At 41.4% G+C, this 12,500-nt stretch overlaps 1 protein-coding gene across 1 annotated transcript in view; it reads left to right on the top strand.

The window, feature by feature from the left end:
- The window catches only part of LOC147009350 (uncharacterized), a 31,374-nt gene that overhangs the window by 765 nt on the left and 18,109 nt on the right, over positions 1-12,500 (top strand). The window lies entirely within an intron of this gene.

Raw genomic sequence — 12,500 nt, 5'->3', positions numbered from 1 at the left:
TTGGAGATGGGCCAGGCATCTGCCTGGGGGATGGCTAGACGGAGGCCCCTGGAGTACCTGTGGAAAGTGGACGCAGTGGCGCGCTTCTCTGGTGCATGCTCCCATACAAACAATTTTTGAGAATAAAAGGTCAAAGGTCAACTCGAGGTCAAACTTCTAAAATCATCAATTTCAATCTCACAAATAATATATTTTCATCCCATTGACCTGAGCTTTGATAAAGATTTTCGATTTTAATCTTAATAGAATGGACAATTTCATGTATCCATGGCAACCTTTGGAGAGGGAGGTGGGTTTTGCAAGTATCGTGCTCTGCACGACATCTTTTTCTTGCTACTTGCAAAATCGAAGATTTTTCAAGTATAATTGGTCAGTCGATTTTGTTATTCTGTCCGTCTGTCTGTCTGTCTGTTTGTCGCCTTCAGGTCACAATTTTAAACCGATCTTCACAAAACTTCACCACATGGGAGAGTTTGTCATAAGGAAGATGCCTATCGTTTTTGAGGTCAAAAGGTTAACATCGGCCAAAGGCTAATAACTTCGGTGAGAATTCTAAAATCCTCAATTTTCATCCGATTCACTTGAAATTTGAAGAAGATTTTCAAATGAGGTTACTGAATTCAACCAGCCAATTATTTTTAAGGTCCACATCGGCCAAGTTTCTAAAATTGTCAGTTTTCATCCGATTGGCTTGAAATTTGAAGAGGAGTTGCATATTTGGTCATATAATTCAACCACCAATTATTGTTGAGGTCAAATTTGTTTTATGGTCTTGATGACGTCTTTTGGGTAGTCAATCTATCGACCCTTATTATCAGTAATTTCCGTCGATATGTCTGTCTGTCTGTATGTATATCTGTTTTGTCCAGTGCTCCGTTAATACAATGGCGATTTCGATGAAACTTGGTTGGTAGGTTCATACCATGACCTAGTTGTGTGCAAATGAGAACCGTTGCTATGGATCCATCCGTTGCCTAGCAACAGACCTTTGAAATTTTGAAAAAAAATCTCAAAAATTAATTTTTTCGAAAATCAAAAATCGGGCCATGAGAGACTGTGGGCACTACATTCAGCCATATTGTCAAAAATTTCCAGCCGGATCCTCTGAAAACTGTCAGAGAAGATAGAGTTTGAATGAACCCTGGTCAAAAACAATAAAAAAAACAAAGTTCGTTATATCTCAGAGACTATGAGTCAGATATACATGAAACTGGTATGGTAGGTTCATGGTATGTCCTAGTTATGTGTGAGAAAGAACCGTTGCTATGGACGCTTTTGTTGGCTAGTAACGGCTGAAAAACGACTAAATTCGACTTGATCGACTACCCATGTCCGCCTACCGGCTTGTCTTCTTTGTTTTCTTGTTTGTCCAGGCAATATCTCAGAATCCTTTGAGATAGGAAACTGAAATTTGGGGACAAAAGTGAAGATGTGCTTTGGCAAAAACGGTTTTTTAAAAATTTTTTGCTTCATTAATTGATTGATTGATTAATTAATTATTTTCGATATATTAATGACTTCTTAATTTTCTTTCTCATCTCGGCAATATCTCGGGCACATTTTGAGCTTGGAAGCTGATATTTGGACATGACAGTGACCAAGTGATTTGGTTAAAAGGGTATTTTTGATTTATTTATTAATCAATTGATCAATTAATTATTATTTTTCGATTAATAATTTGACTTTCAAAAAGTTAGATTCGGATGAAACAGTGGTGGTTTTGGTGTGCTCTTAACCAATTGATTAAAAACTTAATTATTTTACGATTTTTCTTTATCTATTAGCTCCTCCACCGAAGGTGGATGTTTTGTTTTCACCCCTTTCTGTCTGTCTTTGCCTGTTGGGTCACCGAAATAGGTGACCCTTATTGTCAGTAATTCTGTCTGTTTGTTTGGATGTTTGTTCGTTTGTCATCAGCATAATTGGTAGTAAACGTGGGCAGATTTTGACCAAACTCGGTTCGTAGGTACATCTTATGACCTAGTGCTTTGGAAATTGTGATGGTTGCTAGGGACGCTTTGGTTCCTTAAGGCCCAGTCACACCTTGACGTTTTAGCCAACATATGCCGATTTTTGAATTTTTTTTCTAAAACGCTGGCACACGTTGAATACGTTATGGGTAAGTTTTGATAACATTGAGAGCACGCTGCAAAACACTGCCATACGTCGTTGTACGCTGGCTTTAAACGTTGTACTTTTCGGTTGTCCTCAAATTTTTGCATGCTTGAAATTTCACGACGTATGCCGACGTATGACTCGCACGTTCCGCTACGCTGGCCACAAGTTGTATGCACGGTCTGCGATCGTTGACAGACGTCAACACATGCTACTTGTAAGTTAATCATAAGTTGAGACACGCCGAGGTAATGTTTAGCGTACCCGAAACTTATTTCTAACCTATGATTAAAGTGTTGTTGGCACGTTACGCGATCGTTGCCACACATCGACAGACGTTACTTTTAAGTTACTCATAGGCTGAAAGACGTCGGTATAATGGATCGTCCTTGCATCAGCGTCCACGGCCAGGACACTTATTTGCAGCATTCTTCAAACTTTTCTTCGGCATGACGAGGATGTTCACACTTCGATGTCTAGCTTGGCAATGATTCCAATTGTCCATCGGCAGCGTCTATTTAAAATAGTCGAGTTTGAGCATTTTAACACGTTCAGAAGAAACACTTCAAATTTCCAAACCCCAGCGTCAAAAAACAAAGGCGAGTGACAGCAATTTAAATCGTTCATTGTAAACAATGAAAATAGTTGAGTGGTACCGTTTAAAAGTCGAGTGTAAAAAAAAAATCCAATTGTTGAGCGCAAGCGTCTACTTTCAATAGTGGAGATGCAGCCATTTAAATCGTTGAGTGGCAGCCTATGAATAGCAAACCCCACGTCACTGGCAAAGATAAACTGCCGCACGATATGGATAAGTTAGGCTATCGTTGGGCATAGTTTGTGAACGCCGGCTACACGATAATTATTCGTTGGTATACCGTATCTATAAGTTATCGAAGCGCTCTATGCACATTATTAGTTCATTGTTTATTTGTCCAACCCGTTATGAATAGACCTAAATCGTAAAAACAAGCCATAGCTCATTGTTGGAAAAGCCCCATAAAAAATTAGCCGCGAAGAACTTCGAACAATGGTGAAAAGATGTCTCCTACCCCTGGACATGCGGATGCAAGGAGGATCCATCATAACCCACACCCTCCCCCTCACACTCACCTACTACTGCCAACATGAACAAACTACTACTAATACTGATACTGATACTGTTACTGCTGACATGGACATCGACTCAAAAAGGACTCGAAAACACTGTTGGGTTCCCCTTTTATGAACACCATTTTTATATACCAATTCCCAAAATCGCTGGGAACACGTCTTTATATGGCAGTTGTAAATTAGAAACACGTTCATTTATTTTTTTTGTCGACCGGAAGACGTCATTGGAATACGTCTACATACGTCAATGTGTGTTGGGACTACGTAAAGAATTGGTTCAAAACACGTCAAACATTAGTTAGAAATAAGTTTCACGTAGAAAAGACATTACCGCGACGTGTTTCGACTTGTGAGTAGCTTATAAGTAGCCTTTGTGGACGTGTGTAAGCGTCCACATATCGTGTGTACAACTTATCCCCATCGCATGCGGAACGTGTGTCATACGCCAAGTACGTCGTAAAATTTTGAACATGTTTAAAATTTCTTGACGTATGATAGCGTACTTTAGCGTTCTACTCACGTATACCAAACTTACTCATACCGTATTTGACGTGCCCCAACGTTTTAGACACATTTTTCTTAGGTCGGCATACGCTGGCAAGATCGCCAAGGTGTGACTGCGATGTTGACACTTCCATTTCTACGGCAGTTATGATTCGAATCGTTGTGCGTCAGCCTTTTAATAGGCTACGTCACGACATCGTCGGCGATGCGTGCAACGCGCTATGCCGAAGTTAGACTATCGTTGGGCATAGGTTGTGTAGGCCGACAACAGGTTCAGCATTCGTTGGTATAAGTTATCTATAACACAACGAAACGTTCTGTGTCCGTTACCAATGCGTTATACATAAGACCAAGTCGCTATGAATACGTCCAAGTCTTTAAAAAAAAACATCAAAAGTTCAACGTAAGCCAGCGTTTTACATACATTTTAATACGTTGCCATCGCTGGCTAAAACGTCAAGGTGTGGCTGGGCCTTTAGCAACAGCCGAAAAACCTTCAAAATCGGTACCGTTCACGCGAAATCAATTCCGAAAGCCATTATCCCACGTGGGCTTATGAAATTTGGCATGCATCATCTACAGGTGATGCTCTACCAAATATATTCCGGTTTTTGTGATGTATGGAATAGTTTACCCGCAGTGCCCCCTACAAATGGGGTATTCCCGAAAATTGGCGAAAATTGAAGGCCCCCTAGTGACCAGGTGAGTGCATCGATCCGAATGAAACTTTGCAGGTTGATAGCACGCAATGAGTATGACAACTTTGCCTCAGGACATAATGACCGATATTGCTTAGGTGAGGGGTCAAAGGGCAAAAATCGATAATATGCGAGAGCTGGAGGTGCCTTCGTGCCAAATGCTGCTACTCCTAGGGTTATGGTCATGAAAATTCACACTAATCATCTGGAATGCATTGTGCACAAACAATCGATCCGGATTTTCGATTTATATCTTTGTTCACCCACAGCACCTCCTCGAACTTTGGGGATTTCCGATATCAAACTGCATTTTCAGTACTTTTCATTCAAACAGAAACCGAGTAGTTATCAGTAGATGGAACTCGATGAGATTTGGTATGCATAATCTTCAGGTGATTCTCTATCCGCTATATGACATCCATTTTTTTCTATGTCTTATAGTTTCCAAATGGTAACCCTCTCAACTTGGGTGTCCGAGGGCCATTGAGCGTTCCTGCTGAAAATTCAAAGTACACTAGCTCCAAGACTGTTGAATCAAATGAATCTTTACCTGCTTATAGACCGTAATGAGTACTACAGCTTTGCTCATTTGCATAATGACCTATCTCGAGTAGGTCGGGGGTCAAAGGTCAATAAGTGCATTTTTCGGGCCAAATTAACATTCAAGGCACCTTTGCCCATACACGGGTTAACCGATACAAATGAAAGTTCATAGGTACATAGTACTCAATGAGTACTACAACTTTGCTTCAGGACATATTGACCTATCTCGGCTAGGTCAGGGGTCAAAGGTCAATGAGTGCATTTTTGGGGTAAAATGACCATTCAAATCCCCCTTGCTCCTACACGGGTTAACCGATACGAATGAAAGTTCAAAAGTACAGAGTACTCAATGAGTACTACAACTTTGCTTCAGGACATATTGACCTATCTCTGCGTAGTCAGGGGTCAAAGGTCAATGAGTGCATTGTTCGGGCAAAATGACCATTCAAAGCCCCCTTGCTCATACACGGGTTAACCGATTCGATTGCAATTTCGTAAGTACTTAGTACTAGATTAACTCGCATCAGGGGTCAAAGGTCATCGGATGCTCGGCGACCCATGGCCGCCTCCTGGCTTGTCTGTTTGTTTGTCTGTTTGTGTACATTATATCTCAGAAAGTTGTGGACGGATCCGGATGAAAAATTTTCGACACATTCGGTGTGTGACAAGGACGAACTAATTAAATTTTGGTGAAGATCCGGTCCGGATCCAGCGACTAGAATTTTTAAAGTGATTCTTCACCATTGAGAGATGGGGCCAAAACCGATATATATATATATATCTCATGATGTCTCAAAAAGTTGTGGACATATCCGGATGAAACTTGGTGGACAAGTTGGGTGTGTGACAAGAAAGAATTGATTTAATTTTGGTGAAGATATGTATCCGGATCTGGATAAGAGAATTATTTAATTTCTAAAGTGATTCTTCACCATCGAGAGATAGGGCCAAAAACGATATAGTATTGTATAGCATGATATTTCAAAAATGTATTGGGCCCCATATGTTCTCATGGATCAGGCATTGTGTGGTGGAGGTATACGCTCGACCGAGTGCCCTTCTACTTTTAATTATGCAATTAATTAATCAATCCATTTTTGAAAACCACTCCCTCACAATTCTGTGTCCATGTGCTGAAAGTTGGAAATTGGTGGAATAAATTGCAGTTGGGCAATTCAAATGTGTGAAATGGTGGGAGAATTCAGGAGAGGCAAGGCAAACATTATTCATAATTGCACAGCACATATACATTCTCACGCATCCTCGACGCTCTTAAGTCTAAACCCACCCACGGATGCCTTACAAAAATTATGTAGCACCTTTACGTTAAATGGGTCCAGACACCTGAAGAAAGGAAAGAGAGTGTGGGAAGAGGGGGGGGGGTTGAGAAATAAGTATTGTGGGGATGTTTTATGTGCCCGATGCACCTTTCACAACCCCGGTTGAAGCTCCGGTTCGGGTTCGCATACCACACACTCCCTCCTGGACTGCTTCCTCTTCCTCCGTCAGCGCACCATTCATGTGGGGGTCGGTGGATGTTCTTTTGGCCGAATGCAATGGACTGCTTGGCTGGCTTAATCTCATGCGATGAGGTGGTGGCTCTGTTGTAGCATTGCGACAGGTGTGTGTCAGTGTATGGGAGAAGGAAATTAAAAGGGTCAGAAAGGTGGGAAGAATGTCATGACAAGGAAGTCAGGAAATTCGGAATATGAAAAAGTGTCAGGGAAACGTTCATGTAAAGGGTGAAAGAGGCACAATGAGAGAAAAGATGCAGGATTTGCGGGGGTGATCAAGGCCCTCCTCGATGGTCATTGATAGAGTCATGTCTTCTGACCTCGCAACGGTGCGTGATTGGTAGAGCGGCCTCTGCAGGCAGTCTTTCCAGGAAAAAGGGGAGCTGCTTCAGAGATTAGCATTCACCTGTCAGGAGCATCTGGCAAGTTGCTTCAGCATCCCCTCCCTGACTCAAACTAATTGCATGAGATTCTTGAAATTTATTCGCTAAAGGAAGGATGTGCAGATTTATTGATGTGTGTGTGTGTATTTGTTTAGTGGGAAATTGTTCGAGTTGAGGGTGTGATGGAAGGAAAGAACGTGAATTTAATCTAACTCACATTTTCACTGCACATCTGTCCCCGTGAGTACGGTTTAACTTAATTGCTAAACAAAATATGATGGCATAACTAGCTGTAAACGTATGTGCATGTTTTTTGTCCTTCCCGGTGAACCCCTGCTCATGCCTCTGTATAGCATTCTTGTATATACTATCCTTGTATAGAAGCTAAAGGGAAACGTCAGAGAGCCGGTGACCTTTCCACACCACGGGGAAAGTGTTGGAGCAGATGAGGAGCCATTTAAAAAATATATTAAAAATTGATACAGCCGGTCAGGATTTGCTGAGGGCAAATCTTGTTTTAAAAATACGAGCATATAAGACCCATCACCTCGCTGATGGGAATACCAATATATGGGACAAAAACAAAGAAGGATTCATGGGAGATCCTACCCTCTGTGCGGGGATAACCAGCGTCGCAAGGTGGCGTTTGCAGTTTGGCCAGGTGTGCCGATGATCTACGCACACACAAACCTTCCTTCCTTTTTTTTAGCTTTTCTGGAATTTAGCACGACGTCTTCCTGAAAAGCGCATGATGTCTTCCTCGACAGTCGCAATGTTTGCTGCTGTTCTCACTTTCCTCGGATGACCTCATCTTTTTGCATCTGCTGTCACCCATCTCCCCATGGCTTTGTCTGTTGTTGCTATTCTCATAGCACGTGCTCTTCAGAACTCACGCTGTGCACACACTACACTACAACCATTTCTGAAGTTCAGCTCCACAATCAGTGTCCTTTGTTGAAGTGTCCATTTATTCATGATAAATTCAATCCTTATCATTAACCTGCAACAGAAAAACAAACAGTGCATTGCATTCAACACAATTTACAACTTTTTTTTTTTTTACAATTCTACAACAACATAATTTACAACTTCAGGACAATCATGACTTTGCAGACCCTGTATTATAGATTACAGACATTGTAATGTTTTGAGGCAAATGCCAATTTGGGTAGAGGAAGCAAGACCAGTGGGTGTAGCATCGTCAGAGAGAGCATTTCATAAATTTCTATGCAAGAGGCTGGTAGTTAGGGTTGGACATGGCAGAGTCGTCAATACAACGGCTAAATGGAGCAGGAACTGGTGTGGGGAAAGGAAGTAAAGGGTGGTGATTAATCAGAGTACATCAGAAAGGGGAGTTACAAGTAATGGAGTTCCTCACAGACCATGAGGGCCATTGTTGTTTGTAATTTGTAGCAGTGGCACACACAGATAAAAAAAACAAAAAAAACAAGAGTACTTGAACACACGATAGGCCATGATCTGAAGATGTATGAGGGATGTTTTGCTTTGTTTGAAGATAGGATTTGAGAGTTTCTCAATGTACTGTAGTATCAAGAAGGCTTTTGGATCTGAGGGGTATTTGAGTGTACAGGCAAATGTTAAACCCCCACAGTCCTGTCCATTTTACTGTTGCTGAATATTTGGAATTTTGAGATTTGACTATTCTTCTTGGTCTTTCCTGTGCAACTGTATTCATTGAATTAATAAGGAAACTTAACTTTCCTGCAGTGTTCAAACTATCGAATGTTCTCTTCATTGCACGGCCCATGAGCCGCCCCTGGTGGCCAAAAGTGCGGCCCTTGGGGTAAAGCCGATAATACACAAATGTGAAAACACCCCATCACAATCCACCATAAATGCTATCAAAATTATACTCTGGTTTTAAATGAGTGTTCCAACCCAAAGCAAAAATGAACATAACTACATCAGGGGCATTCCATGTCGAGTGTACACACCCTCCCGACACTAATACCTCATTTTCTCCCCATATGTTGGTCATTTATTCACTTGGGTGAAAAAACTCAAAATACCAACTTTTAGACCTGTGGGTCCATCGGGGCCCATTTTAGCCCCCCCCCCCAAATTTGTGTGCCCCCGGCTGCCCCACAATCTTCCAGAGGCCATATCACAGGTTGTAGTGGTCTGATTTGGCTGATCTTTATATCAAAATGCTCATAAAAGTGAGATCTTTCGTATCGCATAAAGTAAAATCACTCCGAAACAGTAATTCAAAAAGTTATAGTTTGGGGCGCTCTTTGACCTTGGGCCCCCGTTCCCCAGCCAAACCGATGGTCCCGATTTTTTTTTCGTGTGAGAATACCCCTTCATATACTCCAATACCTCAGCATAAATGAAAATGGGATCTCAATGGGTTCAAGTGTGATGATGGTTTTATTGTTCGTGGACTCTGGTGCTGGACACACAATACGCCACAATACATAGCACAATATTTGAACACAAGATTTCCAATACACTATATCAGTATTTTGTACATAAATTTTCCACATGCACATGCAGGAACTGGAAGCGATACTAGTATGAGTAAGAGTTCTTTCAAGCATATTATAGTCACGATTTTTTGCCAACCAATGTTTTATTTGACAGCTGTGTTTCTTTTTTACTGATTGTGTAGGTTCTACCTGTAGCAGTTTTGGTTCTACGGAAAGAAGTATATCAGAAATGTCTAAAATGCAGTGATCTTCAATGTCAGGAAAAAAGAAACTATTTGCGGGCCTGTTTGGATGAAGAAAATTTACTTTCACTTCATGAGTGTCCTGAAAGGCTTCCATAATGCAGGCAAGCCACCATTTTCCATCATAGTGCACTGTGACATAACCTGAGAGTTTCCCGTTTAAAGTTGGTGTAGATTTTGAAATAGCTGACTCGATGCGGTGTTCCTCGCTAAGGCTGAATTCGGGTACTTGAAGAGCAGTTTCAGAAATAGGGATGAAAGCATGAAGTTTTTGAGTTCCAGCTATGGTTTTGGCCGTTTTTAACCTTTCTTCCAGATTTTGTTCTTCCTCATCATACGCTTCTTGGATCCCGTAACCGAACTTCATTTCATTCAAACCATTTTCAGCAAAGGCGAAAAGATCTTTTGGAGAAATAATTTGACTGTCGAAAGGTCTACGCAGGCTCTCACGTGTTGCTTCTCATTTGACTGTACCTCCCACGCCATCTCAAGGGCCCTTGCCATGACTTGTGGAAAAAAAAATGCCATTCTGCGTCAATACCATACTCTCATTTGTGACGACATAGGTTTATGAAGGCTTTGCAATTCTTATATTGGCCAGCACAACCGTCTGAGAAATGGTAAAGTTTCTTTAGATTTCAAGTGTTCAATGAGCATTCTCTGGAAGAGGTGGACTGAGACAACGTTGTGAGTATTGCATTCTGATATAATCGTGAACGAATCGTGGTTTAATTTGCCATCGTCCGATTTGAAATCGTAAACCTAGGGGTGAAGTGTCGCTTAAGAGCAGTTCCAATGGAATCCTTGGGCCGCATCCTGTACGACAAACGAATAGTTCTCTGAGAAGTCTCCAATAATGACAAATTCTCCTTCCGATTTTGTTTCTTATTCTTCAGAAACTGAGATTAGGCCTTGGCAATGAAGTCGTGTCTCACTAATTTCACCATGCGTTCACAGAATTGATTAATGAATTCTTCCAAAGGCAGGATCATGGAGCTCAGTTCAGATCTGTCGGTGGATGTCCACCATTTAAACTGAATTTCATCAATATCCTCGAGTTCATAAGCACTCAGGAGCTCGGTTTTGAAGTCTTCAATTGATGGGCAACTTTCACAAGTTCTGAAATAACATGCCGGTTGTGCTGGGTTACAAACTATGCGTGCTATCACATGATGATGGCTAGGAAGTTTGGCTATCTGTGGCATTTTGGAACCAAACATCATGAGTTTCACATTTTGATGTATCGTACATACACATACACTGTGTGTACCGCCTGAACCGGCCAGGACACACTCCGAGGGATGGAGCATGGCAAACTTCGCGAATCCAACTTTCAAGCCAGGGTTCTTCTCTTTGAATTTCTGAAACAGTTCCTTGAGATTGTTTAGTACCAGGTGCTTTTGAATTTTGTCTTTTCCATGTTCATTCCTGACCGCCACACAGTCCTTTTTTCCCAGCATTATTCGGTTGTCTTCATCACTTCGGTAAAATTCGGTGACTGAGGATTTCACTTCGTCAGGCAATATTTTACCCTGTTTGGGATTTGGAGACGATAGCATACCATTTTCTTTCTCTAAATTTTTGGCTTGCACAGCCATTCTTTGGGAGCAACTGAATTCACTCATCATCCCTCTGATGCTCATATTCCGAGCAAATATTGTCAGTATACGTATTTGCTCTGAACGGCTCGAAACAACGTATTTTTCTTTCAGGCTTTTGATCACCTCTGGCATGCAGTTTTCATCACATTTTGATGCTGTATTTTGTGTTTTCTCCACAGTGCTTGGTCCAGAAAGTAGTTCTAATTTCTTTCGCACAGAATCTTCCACTTTACTTTGCTTTTCAGGAACGTACCCTGGGTTCTTTTCCACCTTTCGTTTGTCGAATGGGCTTTCGCCTATCATCGATAACGACTGGTTTAATAGGTCAACTTCTGCTTCTCGCTCAAAAACCTCCTCGTCCTCATCTGTCGAAATAGATTCTGCAATGCCTTCAATAGTACCTTCTGATGATAATTTCGAACTGGTTGAAGATGATTCCTCAATACGCTCTGGTGACAACTGAGAGTTTATTTTCTGCACGAAGTACAAAGTCTGTCATCTTTTTTCACCTTTGAAGAAAATTTCATCAACATATCATTTGACACATTGCGAAGATCTTTTCGTTGTTTCGTTTTATGGCATCTGAACGGATCGCAACAGTATTTTCGGAACTCCTTTCGATCTTCAGTCACCATGCTTACTGCAAAATATGCAAAAACTGAGATTAGCCCATTTATAATTTAATTCGATGATGGTTATACATAAAATGTACACTTAAAAATCAATAGACACAATCGGCAGAATAATTTTTCGCAAATGATGCAATATATATATATATATATATATATATATATATATATATATATATATATATATATATATATATATATGTATCGTTACGAATTCGCGCCCACCGGCGTGCGTACGACCGCTTTTCACTAATAGTAGCCGCTCGCTCACCGGACGGACAATTCAGTCGTGACCTTCCAGAACAACACCGGAACCCTGTCACGGGTGGGTCTTCAACCCCACCACGGCCTAGCCAATTTTCTACCCGCGCAAAATAGGGTCAATCGCCGAATATTGATATACCTAAGTACCTGCGCGGGTAGCCAACCGGGAGACCGTACCTCGACGCAGATCGGCTTAGACACGAACCGCTCAAGCGGTCCGTTCCGTTCTGCAGTGATAACCGAGCGGATATTATCGCCCGACCTCGCCGGATCTGATTCTATTTAACGGGTATTTTAAACCCAACTAATATTCCGAGATGCAATATGGCGTTCCAATGGGGGGAAAAGACACGACGAACGGGTAACATTCACACAAGCACATTTATTTTACACAGCAGACATATACAGCCATGCAATCAATGCAGGTATTCAAAAACACATACAGGC

The sequence above is a fragment of the Eptatretus burgeri genome, chromosome 17, assembly GCF_056783735.1.
Source record: "Eptatretus burgeri isolate ZD-2024b chromosome 17, Ebu_testis_v1, whole genome shotgun sequence".
Taxonomy (NCBI): domain Eukaryota; kingdom Metazoa; phylum Chordata; class Myxini; order Myxiniformes; family Myxinidae; genus Eptatretus; species Eptatretus burgeri.
This window is presented reverse-complemented; position numbering and strand designations above follow the sequence as displayed.